Source organism: Marmota flaviventris, chromosome 18, assembly GCF_047511675.1.
Source record: "Marmota flaviventris isolate mMarFla1 chromosome 18, mMarFla1.hap1, whole genome shotgun sequence".
In the NCBI taxonomy this organism is placed as follows: domain Eukaryota; kingdom Metazoa; phylum Chordata; class Mammalia; order Rodentia; family Sciuridae; genus Marmota; species Marmota flaviventris.
The window spans coordinates 5,198,519-5,222,831 of NC_092515.1; the positions used below are offsets into that span (position 1 = coordinate 5,198,519).

At 50.4% G+C, this 24,313-nt stretch overlaps 1 long non-coding RNA gene across 1 annotated transcript; it reads left to right on the plus strand.

Moving 5' to 3' along the window:
• Nucleotides 1-22,696: 22,696 nt before the first annotated feature.
• On the plus strand, nucleotides 22,697-23,635 carry LOC139702741 (uncharacterized). Its single transcript, XR_011705336.1, has 3 exons — nucleotides 22,697-22,895; nucleotides 23,031-23,150; nucleotides 23,467-23,635. It is a non-coding gene; the product is annotated as an uncharacterized lncRNA (long non-coding RNA).
• Nucleotides 23,636-24,313: the final 678 nt, after the last annotated feature.

Sequence of the window (24,313 nt, forward strand, 5' to 3'; positions counted from 1 at the left end):
CCCAGAGGCCTGCCAGAGAGGGGCAGAGGAGGGAGGAGACCAGGCCCTGCCCCGTCTTGGGTGCTTCCCTGGAACACTCAGGACAAGACCAGGACCCTGGGGACACTGGGAGTCTGTGACACTGACGGGGTTCTGAGTCCTCCCACCCTGAGGGCTTTTCTGTGTGTACTGGTCACACCAGGAGCTGGCCAACTCCTGCCTGGACCTGGGGCCACACTCGTCTCATTCTGGGGAGTGGTCAGTCCTGCAGGAGGGACTCTGTAGGGCCGCGTCTGAGCACAAGAAAGGCAGAGGGACACAGCCAGCCAGACACTCTGCGCAAACCACCAGGCGCTCCCTGCACTGCTGCTGAGGCCACCAGAGGCTGCCCCCTGGTCCCCACCTGGGGCGCCCCACGCAGGAGCTCAGGACTCTGCTGCCTGCTCCTTCCCATTATTTGGGGCCACCAGGGTGTCCCTAAACCTATGTCATGTTAACCATCCTTGTTCCTTTGTGAAGGTTTCCTTGGTGCGTTACAGTTGTGCCCGAGAGCAGGGTCACTGGGACACCGTCATCTGGGCAGGGAAGGTGACTGGCTCCACTCAGTCCCAGTGCTGTGTCCCCCCTCTGTCCTCCACCTGTCCCCTCCCCCACCCCCTGGGCTCTTCTACTGATTCGCTGTCCTCTCATTGGGGCTCTGTTGGAGCAGGAGAAGGTGGGATTCAGGCCCTGTTCCTGGGGACGCACAGCAGGACTTGGTCCACTGCAGTCCACGGTCCTCCCCCTCTGGTCGCTGTACTCCCCTGGAGCAGGCCGCGCACCGCCCCTGGCTGCAGTCTCCAGCCCCACAGGCCAAGGCTGCTGAGCACTTCTCCTCACTGACTGGCCCTGGGTTCTCTGTGCCCAGTGGAGGCCTCTTCCTGGGGCCCCGCCATGGAGACCCACTCCCCTGTGAACTCTCCTGCTCCAGGCCTCTCAGTGGAGATGGTGCTGTCCCTGTGCCTGGCCTCCTGTGCTCAGGGGGCACCTGCTGAGGCTCCTGCTGGCTCCTCCTCCCCTGCAGGTGAGGGCAGGCTGCGTGGGTCCAGCAGCTGCTGAGGGACAGGTGGCCGCTTCCCCTTAGCTACAGTGAATGCTGCCACAGTGACCCTGGGGTGGACACTGCCTCCCAGGTCTGTGTGGGCTCCCTGGGGGTGGTCACAGTGGAACCTCTGGTGACAGGATCAGCTGTTCCTGGTCTTTTGAGGAACCACGGCGCTGCCCTCCACAGCGGCTGCCCCTTTCTCCTTCTCAGCACAGAGCACAAGCCTCCAGCCCCACGTCGTCCTCCTCACTGGCATTGCCCATTTTAACATAGGACCCTCACGGTGGGTGTGAGGGGCACGTGTTTAACAGGAGCTGTGTGAAGGGTGACATGGAGGTTTGGGGCTGTACTTCTCTGGTGACTCCTGATTCTGGTGTGTGTCCGCGGGCTTAGCCATTTGTATACCTTGGAGAAGTGTCTCCAAGTTCTTTCCCAAGTGTTTTGTACAGCCTTGTGTGTATTCCTTACAGAGTGACCATTTATCAATCAGGTGGGGACCATTTTTGTTCCTTGTCATTTGTAGATGGCCTGGTTTGAGGTTCTTCTGTGAGGATTGAACCCACTGCCCCACACGTGCTGGGCCAGCACCCTACCCCTGAGCTCCAGCCCCATCCCAGAGGGTCCACCTTTACCTGCTCTGGACAGAAGCACGCCCTAGTCCCAGGGTTTCCTCTCATGTGTGACTTTTTCTCTCCCCCTTGAATGACCTCATCAGCAAAGCGGGTCCCTGTTCCCCAGCGTGGGTGTTGCACACCAGGAGCCCACTAGTGTGTCGGGGCTGGAAAAGCCGAGCAAAGTTCAGGAACATAGGACAGGGGGCCACCTCAGGAGCAGAAGGTCACAGGACATGGCTGTGGGCTGAAGGGAGCCATCCAAAGAGGCCCAGGCCTTAGCCACCAGAGCTGTAGATGTTTGCTGTTAAAAGGGGGTTTGCAGATGAGATCAGGTAATGACCTTGAGCAGCGATGATCCTCCAGGATTATCCAGCAGGTGCCTGAATCCAATCACGGGGTCTCTCTGTGGGAGAGGAGGCACATGTTCTAGGGCAGGAGGCCAGGCATCCGCAGAGGAAGAGACTGGGGGGCGGCAGCCAGGGGTCCAGGCTACACCCTGGGAGAAGCAGGGGTGGACCCCGCCCCAGCTCTGCAGAGACAGTGTGGGAATTGTCCCCCCGTGGCCATCACAGACCAATGGGCACATGGAGGGGATTCACAGGGCAGCTCTGGAGGGTGTGGAACAGGATCCAAGAAATGTCCTCTGTCCCCAGAGACATTTGTGTGTCCCTCTTTGCAACCAAACTCTTCTAGATGCCGTGTACTCCCAGCCCGCTCCTCCTTCCAGGTTTCCTGAACGTTCTCCAGGGAAGTCTCCACACCCGTCCCCATCGCTGCGTTGGAACTGCTGTTGCCCACGATCCTCCCCCTGCACAAAGGCCACCACAACAGATGGAAGGCCCCAATGTGAGACCTGGAGCTGTCACACGCTGGAGGGAACACGGGGACAGTGTCCTGACCCTGGCCATGGCAGGGGTATCATTTCCTGGGTAACCCCAAAGCACAGGTGACAAGAACTGAACAAGACGGATGGGATCGCAGCAAAATCAAGGAGGGGACCAAGCAAGTGACGAGGAGAGAAGGGACAGGGTCAGGTGTTCAAAAATATAGACACACATGGATCAGCGCTGGACATCCAAAGTGCACAAGGAACAAAAAGATTTCACAGCAACAAACCACCTATTAAAATGGAGAAAGCCCCAAATAGATATTTCCCTGAAGCAGATTCCTATGGAGAGTAGGAGTATTTAAAACACCCCAGGTCACTAGTCATCAGGGAAATGCAAATCAAAACCACAGTGGAGGGCGGGGTTGAGGCTCAGTGGTAGAGCCCTTGCTACAGGTGAGAGGCCCTGGGTTCTGTTCCTGGCTCCACATAAAACTAAAAACAAATAAAATAAAGGTTAAAAAAATGGATATCCGCACACCCCTGCTAGGACAGCCAGGGTCAAAAAGAGAAAAGACGGGTGTCAGCAAGACATGGAGGAAGGAGCCCGTGCCCAGTGTCTGTGGGGATGTCCCTCAGCAGAGTCGCCCTGTGGAAGAGCACAGCCCCAACCCTGAGAGAAGGACCCGCCCAGGATCCAGCAGCCCCACGGTGGGGATCAATGGCCACAGCAAGAAATGAGCTTGTCAGAGAGACGCCTGCAGCCCACGTCCATTGCTGCACTGTCCACAAGAGCCAAGGCAGGGAGCCAGCCTGTGTGTCCATCAGCAGGCAGAAGTATGTGAAGAGGTGATACACACACGCACACACACACACATACACACACGTGCACACATAAGCATACTGGAGCACACATTCATATACATACATGCACACACATACATGAAGTGATGCACACACAACTGCACACACAGGCACACACACAGCATGATCTTATACGGCCTTAGAAAATAAAGCTGTTTTCACAACACACACGAGCTTGGATGGCATGATTTTAAGTAAAATACGTGGGAACTTGAAAGAAAAATATCCCATATGTCATTATGTGTGGAATGTGACAAATTCACACCCAAATACAAGACTACAGAGCTGGGTGAGCCAGGTGAGAGGAGGGTCCAAGAGCGCAGAGCTGCACCTGGGAGGAATGAGTCCTGGGGTCGAGGGCGCCCAGGGGACAAGGTCAGTGTGACGTGCAGCATATTTCAACACAGCCAAGAGAGCACCTTCCAATCTCCCATGACAGAGCAACAGGGCACACACTGCCGGGCACAGAGCATCTTCCCACAACACAGGGTGTGCCAGGTGGAAGCGCAAAGGGGCTGGTGGGGTTGAGGGCGCTCACCTGGGAGTCCCTGTGCTCAGCCCTCCACGCTGTAGGGAGTGTCACAGCTCAGTGCTGCACACAGTGAGCAGATGCCACCTCTATCTGTCCATAAGAGAGTGACATTAGTGATGGTAACAACAGAGCACAGTGGTGAATATTCACAAGAGCCGCGCTGTGCATAAATACGGGACATTTTATTTGTAAGATTGATGACATTGAAGTGCTTGTTTTTGGGGGGGAATATAGAAATATCTGCACATATTAAGGTCAAGAAACTCTTTCCTTGAGTTTTCTTTTCATAGTTTTACAGATTTAGGTCTTGTGTTAAGTCTTTAGTCCATTCTGAGTGGTTTTTCTATGTGGCACAAAATAAGTGTTCACTTTCATTCCTCTGCATGTGGATATCATTTTTCCTACAATTTATAGACTTTATGTAGCTGTGATTCTGCTGGTAACAACTTTTAAAAATAATTTTCAATTAAGATATAAGATATACATACCAAAAATTGACCGTGTTAAAGTGCACAGTAGGGATTTTAATGTATTCCCAGTTGTGTAGCCATCACCATCATTTAATTCTAGAACATTTCATCATCACTCAGAACCCCAGTGCCCGCTAACCTGCACTCTCCCAGCTCCCAGCCCCAGGACCAGAAATACACTAATATACTCTCTGTAACTATGGATTCATCTACTCTGGGCATTTTTAATAAGTGAATTAAAAGATAGTTTTGGGGGGCTTTTCTCTCTCACTGAGCACGTTTCTAGGCTCTTCGTGTCATTTCTCAGTGCCCCTTTAGTCTTTATGTTGAAGAATCTCCCACTATATGTCCACCACATTTTATTTTACATATTTATTAACTGATGGACATTTTGTTTATTTCCACTCTTTGGCTATTATGAATAAATTACAAACCCATGAATCACACTGCTGTGACTGGGAACTACTTTTTAGTTCACATCTAATGAAAAGTCACTGTTGCAATTCACAACTCTAGAGAAACTCTGTCTCACTTAATTCCCCAGCAACCCTGGGACTTAGATCTCAGCATCCCTTCACATAGAATGTCATAGACCCAGAAGAGTCCTGTGTCTGGACCAAAGGATGGGATGAGCCATTGGGTTGACAGTTTTCAGCTTCCACTTGACTCCAAATGGAGTGCCCTTCTCAGGATTTCATGTAGCTTTAAAACCTGCTATGTAACCATGATCAAGTTCATTCTATCACGTCCATCTCCTCATGAACAAGATATGAGTCTAAATCAGCTGGTCCTGACCACCTTATAAGGTTGGTAAGACATTCCAGGAAAGAGCTGTAAAATGCACAGCAAGACGAGTTACAGACATTTTCAGCTATGAGCTGATATGACCCACACAGTGTGCCAGCAAAGGGATCTAGATTCTTCCTCATCAGAAACTGGAAGTCAGATGGCCTGATCTTTGTCCTTACTTCCTGGGTGAGTCTCAGTAAAGTCACTTCCCTCACTATTGGACTCTCCCAAGATTGGCAACCAGTGGTACCCCAGCTGGGACCTCACTACTTCTCTTTTGTTAAAAAAAGAAAAAGTCAAGCGCACTGCCTGGTGTGAATCCTAGTTAGCTGTATACTAGCAGAAAAGCTGCTTCACGCCTCCCTAGGCCTGTTTTCCTTGTATTTAAAACGTGTAATAACAGCCCCCATCTCATATGGTTGTGGCTCAGGGTTAAATGAGCTAATAGAACAACCTCACATAGAGTGACGCCCTATAATGTTAGTTACTTCTTAGTGAACTGCCTGCCTGGCTCCGTCAGCCTTGGATTTGGATGTGCTCTAGGTCCCCTTTACGCCTGCCCATGCTGCAGACTCTGCCCTCCGCTTCCCTATTCCACAGTTCTCCATGTTGACAGGACCCTCAGAGTGGAGTTCACCTGCAGAGCTTAACCCTCACTGTCCAAACTGACTGCCCAGCTTCTGCTCACAGAAAGAAGATTCTGCCAAGTTCCCCAGTCAGAAGCCTCTCACACCAAACACATGCTGGCTTGCTTTTTTAAAATTTCTTCTGTTTCTATAAATTAAAATCTCAGGCTGGGGTTGTGGATCAGTGGTACAACACTCACCTCACAGGTCTGAGACCCTGGGTTGGATCCTCAGCACCACATAAGAACATAAATTTAAAAAAATAAAGACATAAAAAAATAAGAAACCCTCATTTGGGATGTTGGATGAACCTTACCTGGGTTTTGGCTCAGGCTTTGCCAGTAAATCACTGAGGAACTTGGATCAAGAATTTTTTCCCCTCTTGGTTTCCTTTTTCTCACTGATGACAGGAGTGGGCTTTATACTTGAAGATGTAAGGGTCCAACTAGTTTTAAAACTCTGACGTCTTCTTGTTCCTCTCTGCCAGGCTCCTGACCACCACTTTTCTCAAGTTCACCTTGGTCTGTGTTCCAGGGGCTGCAGGCAATTCTTTGTCTGGGGCTCACTTCCCTCTGTGTGTTTCCTTAGCAGAGGGAGAAGGGTGGAAATCCTCTCCTGCCTTTATAAAGGAAGCACTGACTTACATTAATGGAAAAACTGGTTTTCTAGAGAAGCCCCAGGCTAACAGTGAGACTGACACCCTGTCTTTATAGGTGGGATGACTGTGAGACTAATAACTGACTGCCTTCTCCTAAGAGACTGATGTAGAGGAGCCTAATTAACCCACTAACAAGCAGGGCATGAAGGGGTGAGTTGTCTCAATAATTGATGAACTGATTCACAAGGGGCTAATCATTGACTCCTTCGGGCACTAATCTGATCCTTCACTGACACACAGCTTGGTTGCCTTACCAACAGACTGGTGACTCACTTGCTGCCCTTTTGGCTGACCTGGTGACTGATCTGGAAACTGGCCGACCAGGGAACTGATGGGGAGGCAGGCTGACCAGGTGACAGGGTGACTTACTGTGCAGGGAGCACAGACACGGGCTCCAGGTGAACCAACCAGGGCTCCAAGCTCTCGGCTGCCTGTGCACCCCCTAAGGGCCTCTGAGGCCTTGGTGCCAGGCCTCCATGGCCAGTGGCTGGATCACTCAAGACCACTGTCCACAGGACAGCAGCCCAGCCTCCTGGAGCTCAGTCTGGGGAGTCCCAGGCAGGTCCCCTATGCCACTCCAGAAATGTCGCAAGCAATGTGCGCCCAGAGACAGGTCACCATCACTTTGTGGCGCAGGGAAGGCAGTGGTGGGCTCAACAGCTGGCCAGGCCACCCCCCCCCAGGTCACACCCACACCATCAGCCAATCAGCGGCTGCGTGGCATTTTCAGCAGCCAATCAGAGGCTGCACACGCCTACTCCACGCCCTCAGCCTGTCAGGCAGATGGAGCAGGGGCCCAGGAGCTGAGGCACAGTCACCAGGAGCTCACCTGCATGTCCGGCCTCTCTTTGTGACCAGTGGGACAGAGCCAATTAATAGAGGGGGACAGAGTCTTGTGAGTTGGCAGGGGGCAGTTTTTACTTGGGGAGGCTTCTCTTGACCACACTCTTGAAAGCCCACCCACCCTCCAACCCAGACCCTCCCTTCCTCTTGGTTAAGCCTCCTAATCTCCCATGCTTCACCCACTGCATGCTTTCTGACCCCCTTCAAAACATTATGCTGATCAATTCTGCTTCTATCGCCTGACTGTCCCACTAGGACATAAGCTCGAGTAGGCAGAAATTGTTGTCACTACATTTCCTGGCTGTGTCCCCCAGGCTTGAAATATTGAGGGCATCATATTCACCCGTGAGCGGTCATTTAATCAGGGACAAGCACGTGGGGCGGGCCTCGGAGTTCCACAGATTAGACATAGAGATCACTTTGTAAGATGTGGCTGATGTGGATAAACAGGTGACACTCCCACCACCAGAGCAGGAGAGTCCCATGTGCTCCACATCCCTGCCAACAGGTGATGAAGGCCTGTGTGTGTGTGTGTGTGTGTGTGTGTGTGTGTGTGTGTGTGTGTTAGGGCCGACCATGATTTTAATTTGCATTTCCCAGAGGTGTAATGTTATTTTCTATTCGTGTAAACCATTTGGAAATGTGTGGTAGTTGTGGGGGGTGGGGACTGTAAACTCTATATTCATTAAATAAAATTTAGTTGTTTTGTGTTTTTTATATTTCTTGTTTTATAGCAGTTATATACTTGGATATGAATTCTTTTTTAGGTACACACATTGTAAATATCTTCAAGTCTTTGCTTGCCTTTCACTCTCTTAGTGTTTTTATTTTTTATTTTTTTTTATGTATTAGGGATTGAAAACAAGTGCGCTTCCCTACTGAGCCAAATCTCCAGGCCCTTTTATTTTGAGACAGGGTCTTGATAAGTTGCTTAGGGCCTTGCTAATGTTGCTGAGGCTGGCCTCATACCTGCAAACCTCTTTCGTCAGCCCCCTGAGTCACTTGGATTACAGGTGTGTGCCACCACACCTGACTTTAATGCTTTAAAATTGAGAGAAGTTCTTAGAATTTTAAGTGAAATCCAATTTAACATTTTTTAAAAATCAGGGTCTGGGTTGTGGCTCACCAGTAGTACAGTGTTTGCATCACACCTATGAGGCACTGGGTTCAATCCTCAGCACCACATAAAAATAAACAAAATAAAGGTATTATATTCATCTAAAACTAAAAAAAAATTTAAATATGGGTAGTGATTTTTGTATACTGATTAGAAATATGAGTCCCCCTAATATTATAAAATATTCCTCTTGGCTTCTACTAGAAGCTTCATTGTTTTACAGTCACACTTAAGTCTATTGTTAGGTGCAGGACAGGCTGAGTAAGCTGTCTGCAGGGCTTGCCAAGCAAGGTTAGCTGCAGGATGACCTGGCCACTCATACCTTCTGTCTGGTTCTTTATCACCTGTTTGCTTCAAGCCCAAACGCCCAAGCCCCCACTCAAGGCTGAGTGCTTCGCCCCCCCTGCTCAAGGCTGAACACTTAACCCCCTTGTGTGCCAATAAGGCAGCTTGCAGACCCAGAGACCCCATTAGATTTAGGCTATAGAAACTCCCTCCTGCCGGACCCCTCTCTCTCTCTCTCTCTCTTGCTCTCTCTGTCTTTCTTGCGTGCTCTCTCTCTCTCTCTCGTTCTTGCTCTCTCCCTCTCCATCTCTCCTCTTTCCTCTCTCTCTCTCTCTCTCTCTCTCTCTCTTGTGCTCTCTCTCTCTCTCTCTCTCTCTCTCCCTCTCTCTCTTTCTCTCTTTTCTCCTCTGTTGCACTGCTGCAATAAAGCTCTCTTGGTCGCTCTGAGTGTTGTGGTCACTTTCCTTACATTGGTGCCGAAACCCGGGAGAGGGTTAAAACCCACTTTTGGGTCCCTCTTCCTTTGGAAGTGCCACTCACCGGATGGCCTGAACCCATTTTCTCGACCGCCAGAACTCCATCCACCACCGGCCTTCGATTGGTGAGTTTCCGCTTCCTGGAGTCCTAAACCCAATGGTGTTGTCAGGAGGATTTGACCGTTGATGGTCCGGCAAACCTCTTTGCCCACCTGCGGGGAGGAAAACACCCCACCACAGCCTTCAAGGCCACGGTGGCCCTCAGGGACTCCTTGCTAGGGCAGAATAGACTCCTGGGTTCAAAATTATCCCCTTCCCCTTCCCCTTCCCAGCTGGTAGTTTCCCAGCATAGGCTTTGTAGGTCTCTCTGGAAGGACTCTGTAACCTCCAGGGACACATAACAGAGAACTGAACATCACACCCCACCCAGACCTTCACCATCTTGGTAGCTCTCCTAAAGTCCTAGTCCTCACCTCCAAGACTCGGCTGCCAGAGAGACGCTTACCCTCCCCTACCTCTCTCTTGCCCTGCCTCTCTATCTCCCCTCTTTCTGGCCCTGGGAGTATCCGGCCTCTTCAGGAGAGGTCCTGAAATGCTTTGGCCAAGGTCTCCCACGGCTCCGGCTCCATCCAGGATGAGAGCTTCGACTGTCAGGATTCGTTGACGACCAATATCTGCAGCTCGAACCTGCCACTAGGCACTCCTGATTTCGGCTCTAGCGGGGAAGCCCCTTTTGCCAATAAATCAGTTTCCTCCTTCTCTCCTATACTATCTTTGTGTCTCCTTCCTTCTCCCTTATACTACGTTTGCGTCCTCTTCCCTCCTCCTTATACTACCTTTGCGACATGGGTAATGTGTCCTCTCTGCCGGTCGACTCTCCCCTACAGTGCCTCTTGGATAACCTCAAAACCCTCTCCTAAAATTGATCAAATATAGCACCCAGGCCTGGCCCACTTATCCCGTAGACAACCAAAGCAGATGGCCCTCTTTTGGGTCCCTGGATCCCTCCATTGTAAGTGGTCTCTACAATTACCGTGAGCATTCAAAAAAATGGGTAAAACATCCCCTATGTCCAAGCTTTCTTCTTGCTTGTGCTCTCTGCACCTCTTGCAAACCTCTGCAAATTTTTCTTGCTTGCAAACCCACCCCCACAGCCACCGATCTCCAATCCTCTCCTCCTCTTGACTCATCCACTACTTTTGATCCTGCTGATGAATCTCCACCCTATCGCATGGCTCGAATAGGTCCTCACCCTCAATCTTCTGCCCCAGCCCCTCCACCGTCTCCCCCACCTGAAAAACCTGCTTTCTCCCCTCCAATTACTAGATCAGAAACCTACACCACTACCCTTCCTCAGACCATTGCCCCCTTGCTGAGGTGGCAGTTACTGAAGGAATCCACCCACCCACTCACTCCTCTCTTCTCCTGTCAGCGCCCAACCAGGTCCCACCAGGTCCTCTTACCAGCTAACCCAAAGCTCAAACCAGCTGAGGAGAGCCCTCAGACCCCTACCCAAGATCTGGTGAAAATGGCCTTTAAAGTTGCTCTGTCATCACTGAAAATAGGTTACTAACAATTGTCCCTTACAGGCTTTTTGGGATACTCACTCCTTCCTCCCCTCTGCTCTACCTGTTCTACTGCTCAAGTTTTTGTTGCTAGGAAAATCCCAAACCCCTTTCCCATTATTGTTTCACATCTCCTTCCTCATTCTCAGGGAATTCTCATTCTCCACCAGAGCTGCTCTCAGACCCGCCTTCCCGTCTTCCCCCTCCCTACCAGGCCCACAGAAAAGTCTTCACTGACCTTCTCCAGAATCTTCACCATGGCTGACTTTAGAACCTTCAGCAAAATAATCCCTACAAAAAGTTTAATGTAGATAAACTTCCTCTTTTCATGTTGCCTTGTTCTACTTGGCCACTGGCTGGATAAAATCAACCTTCCAAATGCTAGACACCCCCTTACTAATTTTTCACAAAATATGTGAATAAGGCCTCTGGCCTTGAGCTGGGCTTCACAGTGATGACTACATTTTGAGGATAAGGAATTTACCAACTGGGCTCCATGGTAAGAGCTGGCAGGGGGAGGGAAAAAAGGGGAGAGGAAGTCTCCCCCTCCCAGGTGTCCTTGAAGGGTTAACTTGCCCAGAACAGAGGGAAAAAAAACTGCTTTTTGTGAACTTCTGCAGACTGTGAACTTCTGAGCCCCTTCCCTTACATGTTGGGCACAAAATTCTGAAACTACCTAAACTTGGGGTTCAGGGGATTAATTGATTACAGCAGAAGCTGTGCACTCTGAATCTGGCTGCAACCAAATAAAACTGTTTCCCTATCTTCGGTGCTATCTTAGGTGCCTTGCCTTGTCCGTCCCTACAACAGTATAATTCTATATACTTAAACATTGTTCATGTTTTCATGAAATGGTCAACAGATGTGATTAATTGTGTCCTGCAAAATTACAAAAAATCTCTTTTATTAAAATGGAATAACTTGCCTAAATTCAGAAATTTACAAGGACTGTTTCAAAGTGTGAATAAAGAAGGAGTTAACAGATGGAAAAGAGAAATTAGAAGGTTCTAAGTATGGATTTAATAGAAGGAAAATGTATTTCTGGATAAGAGAGTCTATGTGATTAAGTATATAAGAGGGTTTAAGCAAGTAATAAATAAGGTCTGCGTACATTGTCTATATAGGTTTAAGCAAGTGATAAAGAAGGTCTGTGTAAGTTGGTTATATATGTAAGCTTTTTTGAGCAAGTAATCTTGAAGGAATTAAGCATTATACAATTATGGTTAAACAACAACTGTTGATATATCAAGAACTATGTAATGTTTTGAACAGCCAACAATAAAAAATTAAAAAAAAAAAGAAAAATCCTTAAAAAGAAAAAAAAAAACTGTTATTTTACAATATTGTAATATGTTATTTCTTTAAGAGCTAAACTTAATATAAAAACATCAATGTAATTGTGGTACTGTTACTCTTCTTTGTATATTAAATGTGTTCATATTTTCCAGGTATATAAGTCTTTAAGATAAAAGCTTTTTTTTTTTTTTTTTAAAAAGGATCATATCAAGCTGGTATTCTCCAAAAGGTTGCATGGTAATTTTAGGCTTACAAAAATAACATATTGGAGATTTATTTATATCATTTAATGTTCTATAACTGGACCTGTTATCAATAAGATTAATATAAAGTTCTATACACTGGGTACAATTTAAATGTAATATACTGTATTACCTAGTATTCATGTGACATCAAGAAACAATATATGTAAACTTTATAAAATGATATTTAAAAACAAAGATCAACTTCAATACTAGAACACTTTACCTAAGATTTATAAAGAGCCCTGGCTTACCTGAGATAAGGCTGTGCCTCCCATCTTACTACATATCAGAATGACTCCAAAGTAGGCCAGACTTCAGCTAAAGCCCAGTACTCTTAATTTAAGGTGAAATTGACTTTGCTGGATGTTTAAGATCAAGACTTAAAGTTAAATTAAAATGGCCAAGAAAACCAATATCTAGCTCTGGCCCTCTGAGTCAGTCTGAATCCAGGGAACAGGGGACTTCTCTAAAGAGCTTTGCAACTCTGGGCCACATAACCTCCTGATCAGGGAGATTAATGAGACCACTGGAGAATGAAAAGCCAATCAGTGCATTTGCTGTGAAGAGGAGGGTCATCGGAGAAGGGAGACATCCCTGATGCTTCCAAGGGAAGCCACATGGTCAAGCAAGACCTGGACCCATCCTAGCGCAAATGGCACTAGCCGAACTAAGAAGCTGCTCTCAAGTTCCCCCACGAGCGACCCCTATGGGAACTCGGCTGACTCTTAACAATAGATAGAAACAAAGTCAATTTTGACCAGCTTGATCTTAAACACCTACCCAAACCAGTTAATCCAAAAAGTCATTCCTAGGAGTAATTAAAGACAAGAACAGCTAGAAAAGAGGAGACAGCAACTAGCCAACAATCTCCATGGGGAATGTTCAGTCAAGTATGGCCTTGGATCCTCCCCCTCACAGGACCACTATTAGTCCTCTTTATGTTTCTCCTAATAGGACCATGTCTATTAAATTGCCTTCAGAAGTTCCTGCAAGATAAGATACACAAATTCACCAACCAGTCAATCACCTGCTTCTTTAAGACTACCAGCCCCTGATGCCCAAGACGGAGACCTAGGACTCATGACCAACTCCTCTAGCTCCAGAGACTCTGCCCCCACCTAAAACCCTCCCTAACCCCTTTTCCAGATTTTGCAATTCTGGAAAATTCCTCTTTCACTTCCTAGGAATGAGAACTACTCTCCAGCAGGTCCACTCTGCTTGTTCTGTCTGCTCTACAGCATCCCCACAAGGAAGCATCAAACCTACACTCCCCACACCTCAGATGAGGAGCCACCAGCCAGGCGAAGACTGGTGGATAAACTTCACTCATGTGTCTAGGCACAAAAAGCTTCGCTACCTACTTACTCTGGTTGATACTTTTTCAGGTTAGATAGAAGCCTTCCCTACATCCAGGGAAACTGCTGACACTGTTGCCCCCATCCTCATCAAGCAGATCATTCCCAGGTTCAGACTTCCCGCCTCCATCCAGTCAGACAATGGTCCAGCCCTCACTTCCCAGGGAACATGCAGAACAGTGCCTTCCTGTGCAAGCCCCTGCTCAAGGCTGAACACTTAGCCTGCCGCTCAAGGCCAAGCACTTAACCCCCTTGTGTGCCAACAAGGCAGCTTGCAGACCCAGAGACCCCATTAGATTTGGGCTATAAAAACTCCCTCCTGCCGGGCCTCTCTCTCTTAATCTCTCTCTCTTACTCTTGCTCTCTACCTCTCCATCTCTCCTCTCCTCTTCTCTTCTCTTCTCTTCTCTTCTCTTCTCTTCTCTCTGTCTCTCTCTCTCTCTCTCTCTCTCTATCTCTATCTCTTCTTCTCTTTCTCTCTTTTCTCCTCTGTTGCACTGCTGCAATAAAGCTCTCTTGGTAGCTCTGAGTGTTGTGGTCATTTTCCTTTCATCTATTATATATACCAAATTGATATTTGGGTATAATATAAAATATGGATCCAGGTTAATCCTCTTTTTCTTTAGATTTCTAATGACTTTAACACCATTTCTCCCCTGAATCCCTGTGGCCCTTAATCACCCCCCAATTCTCTGTGTTCGCAGGTCTTTATTTAGGTTCCCTGTTCTGTCCCAGTGGCCTGTTTATCTCTGCTTCCACCAAAACCAGTGTCTTAGTTACTCTAACTTCATCCAAGTCTGAAAGTCAGGCATCTTCAGGATTCCAGCTTTCTATTACTTCAAGAGTGTCTTGACTTTTCACCTGTTTTGCATTTTTTCTTATAATTTTGAATCAGCTTGTGAACCCCCCTCCACACACACACCTGCCAGAATTTTGATTGGAATTTTATTGAACTTATGGAAAACTTTGGGGTGAATCAATCACAAATGTGGTATAATATTCTTTTAATTGTTTTTGTGAAAATATACATGAAATAATAATTATGGTTTTAACCATTTTAAGGTGTAATTGTCAGTGTCATTAAAGACAGAGGTTTCAGTTTGGAGTGTCACGGTGGGGACCCTGGCGTGGACGTTCCTGCTGGTGGGCAGCTCCACTTCCCTGTGGTCCTGCGTATCTGGCACATCCTCAGCACGATGCTGGCCTCCAGAATGAGCTGGTGCTCCTCTCTCCACACTTTATGGGGAGATTGAGGTCCATGTTAGCCCCACGTGGTCAGTCGAGGTGACCAGTGAGGCCATCTGGCCAGGACTGTCCTGGTGGAGGTCTGGGGTTAGGGACTCATCTTCTTGCCAGTGTGGGGTCTGCTCAGAGGCTCTGCCTGCTCATGGCTCAGCCTGTGTAGGTTGCAGGTTCCAGGAATCTGTCCCCTCACCCAGGTGGGGCCACTCATTAGCGAGGACTGTCCCAGGGGCTCAATTCATCATCTTCATTTCTCTAAAGTCATGGGGATATCCTCATTTTCATTTACGACTTTCATGATGTGAGATTCTCTACTTGGTCAGTCTAGCTACACGTTGGTCAATTCTGTTTGATTGTTTTAAGAAGCAGTTTCTTGTTTGCCTGATTTTCTGTGACTTTTCTGTCCCCGTGTCATGGTGTCTGTGGTGACCGTGGTTCCCCTCTGTTAGGTTTGTACTTTGGTCTTTGCCTGACGTCAGGTCACTTGTTGGAGACCTTTCCTCCCCAGGTCAGCTCTTATGCTCACATTTCTCTCCAGCTCTGCCCCCTGGACCCGTGGATCCTCATGCTGTGTCCCGCTGCTCCTCATCTCCAGGAATTGTCGGGTCTCTCTGGGGAGTTCTTTGCCCACTGGGTGTTCATGGTTGCTGTAGGATTTCCACATCCGTGTGGTTCTCTGCTCTCCTCTTGGGATGGATTTCTGGTTTCGTTCCATCATGATAGGAAAAGATGCCGCGCGATTCCAACCTTATAAAATCCATGACGACCTGTGTATGGCCCAGGGGTCCTCCTGCCCCAGCAGATTATCCTGTTGATAAATCTCCTTCTGAGTCCAGGTTTGTCCTTTCCATGAGACTGCAGGGTGATGTCCGCCCTCATCCTGGCTGCCTGGCCCTTGGGCACAGACCCAGGCTGGTGGGGACCATTAGGAAGCTCCCTTTGCTGATGATGTGGGTGATGGGCTGTGGGTGAGGGGAGCCCAGAGGCTGGGGAGAAGGCTGTAGGAATGGTCTGGGGAACAGAGGTCACAACCTGGACCTGGAGGTGGGGAAGAGGGTACAGATCAGAACTTGGGGACTGTGGGAAGGGGCCACCAGAGAGAGAGAGAGAGAGAGAGAGAGAGAGAGAGAGAGGGAGAAGTGAACCAACACCCTGGCCAGGCCCATGGGAACCTTCTCCTTATAGAAACATTATCTAATACTTCCTATCTGCTAACTGGGACTTCAGCGGGTTTTCCCTGTGACAACAGGACACTCCCTGGATCAGGGGGCAGGTGGAGAGCAGCATACAGCTGGTACCTTAGGGGATTGTTATTGTTTGGGTATGAGGTGTTCCCTGGAAATCTCCTGTGCCAATGCAGGAATGTCACAGGTGAAATGAGGAGACTGTGACACTGTCACCTGATCTGTGGATTAGTCCACGTGATGGGATAATAATTTCAGGGATTACTGGGTGGTAACAGGAGGCATGTGGGGCTGGCTGGAAGAAGCAGTCCCTGGGGTGTGCCTTTGGGGCTTTTACTTGTCCCTGGCTCTGCCCTCTCATGTGCTCTCCTCTGCCCTGGGATGAGCAGCTGTCCTCCACCACGCCCTTCTGCCACGATGTCCCACCTCACCTTGGCCCCAGAGCAATGGAGTCTGCCCACCACAGACTCAACCTCTGACTGTGATTCCCAGATAAACTTCTCTTCCTCTGAGCTGTTCTCACCAGGTGTTTGGGCCACATCAGTGGAAAGCTGACACAGTCAATTAGAAAATTGAACAATGACCTCAGCAGCACGTGGCACTCAACTGAATGCACTTTGACCAGTCCCCCAAAGCTGAGTGCTGCTGGACCCTTACCACACCCCAGACCTGCACCAGACTGCTGTGCCCCTTCCTGAATCCTCAAGATGAACCCTTGAGCTATGTGGTCCTATTATCCCCATTTACAGATGTGCAAAGGGAAGAAGGAAGAGATGGAGCTGTGAAGCAGGCATTAGAGTCCTGGAGATCTGACTTCAAGTTTCCATCCCCATCACCACCATCACCATCATCATCACCATCACCATCACCATCACCATCACCATTATCATCATCACCATCACCATCACCATCACCATCATCACCATTACCATCATCATTATCACCATCACCATCACCATCATCATCATCACCATCACCATCACCACCATCACCATCACCATCAAGGTAGCATTCATAGAGAGAGAGAGAGAGAGAGAGAGAGAGAGAGAGAGAGAGAGTATTTGAATGTACATACAGAGGTTCCCTATGAAAGGATAGTCTAGCAGGGAGAGAGACACAAGATGTGAGGATTACCTTATTCTTACTCAATTTTACTGCATGTTGAATTCTGTTTTCCTAAAATCCACGTGTTGAAGCCCTAAGCCCCAATACAGTGGTATTTGGAGACAGGCCTTTGGGAGGTGACTGGTGTCACTGAGGTTATGGGAGCTGAGCCCTCAAATAGGACTAGTAAGAGGAAGCACTGTCACCAGGGGGCAGAGGTGCAATGTATGCAGTTGAGGGGTGCTAAGAGCCAAGTATATGATGCATGGCATTTTTGGTCGAAAGGTGATGCCAGCTAGCCATTGAGATGATATGATTATGTTAAGATTTGCATTCATATGGATATTGGACTCCTGCTGTTCACCTAGGCGGGCTACGGGACTCCTGGAGAGTTCCCATTGGTTGGGGAAGTAGAGTAGGAGGGAGTTCCGGGGGAGGAGCTCTCTCAGCGGTCTGGGAGGAGGCGGCGTGGGTGGAAAAAATCTTCCCCGGCGGTACCTGACATTGGCAGCAGTTTCAAAAAATAAACTTTGTTCCTGCTTGAGTGGCTCGTGATTTTGTGCCCAGCCAGACTGCGGCAGAGGGGAGAAATAAAGAATGTCCACACACTTCTGCCCTTTTAAATGCTTTATTCCCTCAAATCACTCAATACAATTTCGCTCTGTAGGTTCTTAACCAAGAAAAGGACAATCCTTAATGCCAGGCACTGCAATAGACATAGTCAATTCACAGCAAACAATTCTAGATAATTAATTCTAGGCACTGCAAACACACTTAATCATCAGGCTCAGGACAGACATCCCCTCTGGGTGCTAAGTTCTAAAGTCTCAGGCCTTAGGCTTTACGTCCAGCAGATGCCCACTCACTCAGACCACAGTGATCAGGTCCTGACTCAAGGCAGGCTTCTCCTGGTGTGGAGTGGACGACCAGTTGAGGAGAGGGTCCTAGGGAGAAGTTGCGGCTCTCACAGGGTCCAGACAAGATGAAGAGTTAGAGGGTGGTGAGGATCAGGAAACAATGACAAGTGATGGGACGTCAGTCCAGGTCCTCGTCAGGCCCTCCAGCTGAGTGCATCCTTGTTTCCGCTGGCTGAATCCCTCTTCATTAGCTCTATTGTTTATACTAAATTTGGAGCTTTTGACCCCCCCTTCAACCCTTATCATCTACCCCTGGGTTTCTCCATGACATCATTTACCCTGGGGTCAGAAACATCTGGTCTGCTGGTCTCCACCCTGATCTTCTCCCCTTTCCCTCTTATCAGGCCAGGACAGCCTGCCAGGGCTGCACTCTGTTATCAGGGTGAGGGGAGGTGACTTGTCTGAGGCCACACTGGAGGCCCCCTTAGGTGAGCACTGACACTGCAGGTTTCAAACTGGAGTTTTAAATGGAGTTGCTTAGGCTCAGGCCTCAGGCCATCCTCCAAACACCAAAGAGCTGGTCCTCTTTCTCCACAGTGTGAGACAGGAAGAGGAGAAGATGGTCATCTAAAATCCAGGGGGAAAACCATTACCAGAAACAAATGGGCCAGCACCTGGAACTTGGACTTTTAGCCCACAGAACTGGAGAAGTAAATTTCTGTTAAGTCACCCAGTGCACAGTGTTTTGTTACAGCAGCTCAAACAGACCAAGACAAACTGTGTGCTTACTATTATAAAACAATAGCATTGCAAGATTGAAGGGGAGCAGGCTGGGTTGAGACCCTACGGAGAATGAGGGCAGAGTTTGGAGAAGAATGTCATCCTGGGGGCTGGTGTTGTGGCTCAGTGGTAGAGAGCTTGCCTAGCCTGTGGGAGGCACTGGGTTTGATTCTCAGAACCACATAAAAAAGAAATAACTAAAATTAAGGTTGACATTGACAATTAAACAATATTTTAAAAAATAGTAAGGTTTGAAGGCAAAGGAGCATCTTTGAATTGTCATGAGCAAAATGTGTAGAAGTGGATATTAATTGAATGAATAAGTAACCACCAGGAGGAGGAGGAGGAGAATACAGCCCTGGGACAGGTGAGAGGGGAAGTGGCCTTGGGATCCTTGGGGACAGCAGGAGGAGTTGGAAGGTGACAGTGGGTGGGTTCCTGCCTGTGCTGGTCCTGCACCTGGTCTGACCTCCTCCTGAGCTGTGAAACCCAGGTCTTGTCTGAAGCTGAAACAGTCCCCCCTCCATCCCACCCCGGGGAGAGTGGCTGTGCCCACGTGTGCCATCTCACATGGCCGGGTTCTGTGGAGACAGGATTGTTCCTCTCAAGTAACAGGAAGGTGGCTGTGGATACCTGTCCCCAGAGATTTAGGAAGGGGAAGGCGATGGGTTCTGTGATGCTCCCCCTTCCTCCTCAGTACTGGCTTTTAGGGACCTGGGCACCCTGACCTGGCCCTCACAGGACACATTTAGCCTGACAGCTCTCTCCACCATCACCTCTGCTCCAGGGAGGTCTCAGGAAAGGTGCGGTAGGAGCCGTGGTCGTGGGGCCCTGGTGTGAGGTGACCCTGGGGAGCGGAGCGTTCTCAGGCCTGGGGGAGAGGCTTGTGCTGCCTCAGGAAGGCGCGTGGCCTCTCTGTGCAGCGGGATGCCTCTGCCTCAGGGGTGTAGGCTGAGCCTACAGTGAAATGGGGTCAATCAGGGGAACTGAGGGATGGGTTGGAGGTGGGGTGTGGTTTCCTGAGTGTGGTCAAGGAGGGCCTGGCTGAGAAGGGAACACCAAACTCCATGACTCCGCCCACACCACAGGTTGGCTCCACCCACTGGCCACACAGAGAGGAGGGGCTTTCAGGCTCAGCTCCTGATTGGCTCTGGCGGCTGCTCCACGTGGCACTTGGAGCCATCTGCCCCACTGGCTGGAAGTGGAGTAATCGTTTGGGGCCCCTGATTGGCTGCGGGGTGGGTGGTCCCTGTGAGGTACAGGGTGGTCCAGGGCTGCAGTGAAGCCCCCCCACCCCGTGCCCTGCACTGCAGGAGAGTGGTGATTGGCCCCCTGGAGTGGCGGTGGGATCTGCTTGGGGCTCTCCAAACTGGGCAGCAGGAGGCCGGGCTGCTCCCTGATGGGCCACTGTAGCCAGCCAGGAGCCACCCGCCGTCCAAGCCCCGCGTCCAAGACCTGCACCACCGCCCTGAGGCCCTGTTGGTTGGTGCATGACCAGCTCCTGATGGTCAGACCACAAGAGCGCAGACTCCTGGTCAATTCGCTCAGAGCCCATCCATTTACTGGTCAATGGTCCCTTTTCAGCATGTCCCCCTCAGTCACCTAGAGTTGCAGAAGACAGCCAATGGGTCACCAGTCACAAGGCAGCCAGTGTGTGCTAGTGACCATGTCACGGTCCTGAAGGGTGGAAAGCTCGTCCCCTTGAGGATGGGTTACTGTATGTCACCCCCAGTCTGCCAGGCCGAGGCACCATTAGGTTCCACTTTCCTCTTAATAAGATAGTCCTGCTCTAGGTCACCAGTCCCCAGCCCTGTGCCTGTCCCATGGGTAGGGCAGGTAATGGGTTTCACTGTGGCCCATCTGTTCCCCTAGAAGGTCTCACTTTGGGACAGGCGCCCACAGGGCGTCAGGGGTTGTCTGCTGTCCCACTCCACCCCTTGTCCCTTCGGCCTCAGTCATGTTCTTATCCTGTCTGCTCTGGGGTCTCAGGAAACCCAAGTCTCAACCTCTTCCTTCATCGCCACCTCCTCATCTTCATCCTCCTCCTGCTCTCTGGGGACATGGGTGGTGACTGAGCCACCAGGTGAGCTCTGCAGCCAACAGGCCTCACAGCTGTCCCACGTGTGACACTCTGGTTCCCTCCTGTTCAGCCCCTTCATCAGCACACTGGTCCCCTCCAGGAGCCTGGAGACCTGGCAGGAGAAGGGACACTCTCCAAAGGGAGGTTCCTCTGGGGCTGGGGTGGACCAGGAGATGAGAAGAACTTTCCAGACACCCTGAGGGGCTCTCAGAACATCCTGTGGGTCCACCACACCTTCATGGGACCCTCAGAGCAGGCCTAGGACAGGGGCTCCAGGGACAGATCCACTTCCCAGTGCTCCTGGGCTCCCTGCTGGCCTGGGACCCAGGACCCCCCTCTTAGCCTCCTGCCTCTCTACTCCCACACCTGTAGGGGGCCCAGTTCCCCTCTCCCCTGGCCTGGCTGGTCCCTTCCTGCATTCCTGAGAAAGCTGCCTGGCCCTGTCCATCCTGCACTGGTCACTCTGAGCGTGGATGCACCTGGTGCTCGAGGTTGGGCCAGCACCAGGGTTGCGAGGCCATGGGGTCCCTGGATCTCAGCAGCAGGAGGAGAATGGTGACGTCAGGGAGCAGGGCAGCTGGGCCCTGGGAGCTAAGTCATCCAGATGGCAGGCAGTGGCCAGAGGCACTGTGACACTGTCATGTCTCTCCTACCAGGACATTGGGTCTGGCTGGCCTGAGGGCCAGAGCTCCAGTGTCCCAGGGCAGAGTGGAGGACCCTCAGGACACAGGGTGGCTGCTGCCCTGCTGTGTGTGTTGTAGCATGAGCGGGTCCTGCCTGTGTCCATGGCCAGGGTTTGTGCATTGTGGTGTGTTTGTGTGGTATCTGTGGCCTCTGTTTGTGTCTGAGTTAGGTGTGTGTGTGCATATGTGGTGTGCATGTCAGCATCTGGAGTGTATATGTGTCCTGCATGTGTGTCTGCATGTGTGTCCATGGTCTTTGTGCACATGTCTGAGGTGTGCACGTGGATTTTTGTGTGGTTGAGCTGTGATGTGTCTGAGGTGTGTATGCATCTCAACTGCTGGTATATGAGTGTGTCTGCACGAGTAATATGTGTGAATTTCGAGATGTGCCTGTTTATATGTGTGAATGTGTGTTTGAATGTGTGCGTGCATGTGCATGTGATATGCTTGCTCTCTGTGCATATCGAATTTCTTTGTGTATTTGTGTATGTATCTGTAGTCTGTGTTGTGTGTGCTTGTGTGTATTGTGTGCATCTGTATGATTGCCATGTTATGTGTGTGCATTTGCAAATATTAGTTTCTCAGGGACGATGTCCATGGGGGACATACTGAAGAGTCCAGTCCATCCCTTATTCCCCATAACATAATCCTATTTTGTTTCACTCCAAACTTCTTGTCACCAACCAGAATAACATGTAATACACTTAGTTATTATTTACCTGACTTTCTCACTATTAAGTTGTGTACCTAATTAAAGATTTTGTATCTCTTCTGCTTACTGCTGAATCCTTCTTAGAAAAATGTGTGGCATATGTGAGGTGCTCACTAGTTACTTTACGAATGGTAAGGAAATACAGAAATGCAAAATGAGATTGCTTCTCCAAGGGACGACTCTGTGCTCTTAGAGCATCCTGTCTGCAGTGATCTGATCCCAGCCTGCTGTGCCTGTGTGCTGTGTGAGGAAGCCCTAAGGGAGAGATGGAGAAGGGCAAACCATTCCTCCCACACATGCACCTGCCTTCTGTCTCCTGGAGGCCCTTGGTTCCCACAAAGTGAGCTGGTTTCCTAGTTCATCCACAAATTCCTATCAAAACACTTGTGTTTCTTTCTCTCCTTTCTGGATCTCTCATTAGTAATGAGTGAAGTAAAATATCTAATGTGTTAATTTTCCCTGTATGACAGTCATGGTGGTGTCCCTCTTAGGGGAAAATCGTCCTTGGATGGAGTAGTGAAGAAACCCAGCTGTGCCTCTGTGCACGGGGTCCCTGCTTGGTCTGTGCTCTTGGCCTTAGAGACAGTGCCCCAGGCCTCCAGGTGGAGCAGATCCTGGGGAGGCCACAGGTGAGGAGGAAGCTGGCCCAGGTGGCCCCCCACGCAGGCAGGGACCAGAGGAGAGGGGCACAGGGAGGTGGGGGATGCAGGCAGGAGGTCCCCGTGCCCAGGTCTCAGTGGCACCCAGACTCCCTGCCCCTCCAGGACTCTGGGCTCAGGTCAGCCTGGGCTGAGAAGAAACTGCAGGAAGCTTCTGGGCAGAAATTGGGCTGGGGCCTGCGGTGCCTGAGGCCACCTGGCAAGATGGACTCTCCAGACAGAAATGTGAGAAGACAGAGGGAAACCTCTGAGGGGAAAGAGGGAATAAATTCAGACGAAGAGGGGGGAAGCCCTGCGGGTGTGGGCTGCCTGGAGCAGGCTGCTCACCGGAGCCAACCTGATTCTCCCAGGGTCTGGGAGTGCTCTAAATGCCACTGTGAGTGACTCCTGCTCCTTACCAATGCTGTCCCAAGACAGCACGGCCACTCCCACCTGGTCACTGGAGATGTCCCTGGCTAACCCCCCCTCACCTCAGGACAGCCTGAATCCCTAGCTAACACCCCCGGGGACAAGAAGCCCCAGCCTGGACACACCCCCACAGGGTCCTGGACACCCTTGACCAGCTCACAGACAGCGTGTCACCAGGCCCCTCTCTAACCCACCTCTGCACTGGAGTGTGGCCAAGGCTCTGCTCAGGGACCTCCATCCACCAGGAGACTCTGGCCCAGGGACATCCCTGCAGAGGGGCTGCCACTGACCGTGGTGCTGAAACAGGACCAGGATCAGCTCAGCTGCCCCAGCTCTGCAGAGGGCTGAGCCCAGAGCCTGAGGAGCCCAGTGTGGCCCAGGAGGGGACGGCCAGGCCTGCTGCAGAGGCACAGGAGGAGTCACGGGGGACCAGACATCAGAGGTGGGTTGTGCTGAGCACCCCCTGCAGCTGCCTGTCCCCCTCAGGCCATGTCCTCCTGAGGGCAAGGTCATCTGCCCCCCTGGCTGGGCCACAGGGAAGGGCCTGGCTTGATGAGGCCCTCTGCTGGCCCCTGAGCTGCCCCTTTACCATCTTGCTTCACACCAGCCTCAAGTCTTTGACCAAGAAGAAAACTGAGGGTCAGAAATACCAGTCGCCATGGCGCAGGCCTGATGGGGAGGGGACCACCTGTGACCACTGATTCAGCTCTGATTGGCTCCCCCTCCAGGAAATGTTGGTCCTGCCTGAGGCCCTCAGAGGGATCCTCTTCTACCAGGAGCCCACATGGCTGCCTTCTGCTGCTGGCCAGGGGTGGGGGCCGGGTCCTGAGGGACCTGCCACTGTGGGGTGGTGGAGGCTGAAGGGGCAGAAGAGGCTCTGTCTCCGTGTGTCTCTCCAGTCCAGGGTCCCAGACCAGCTGGCCTCGCCCACTTCTCAGAGTCCCTCTGTGTCTTGCACCATTTACAGGTTCCTAGTTGTG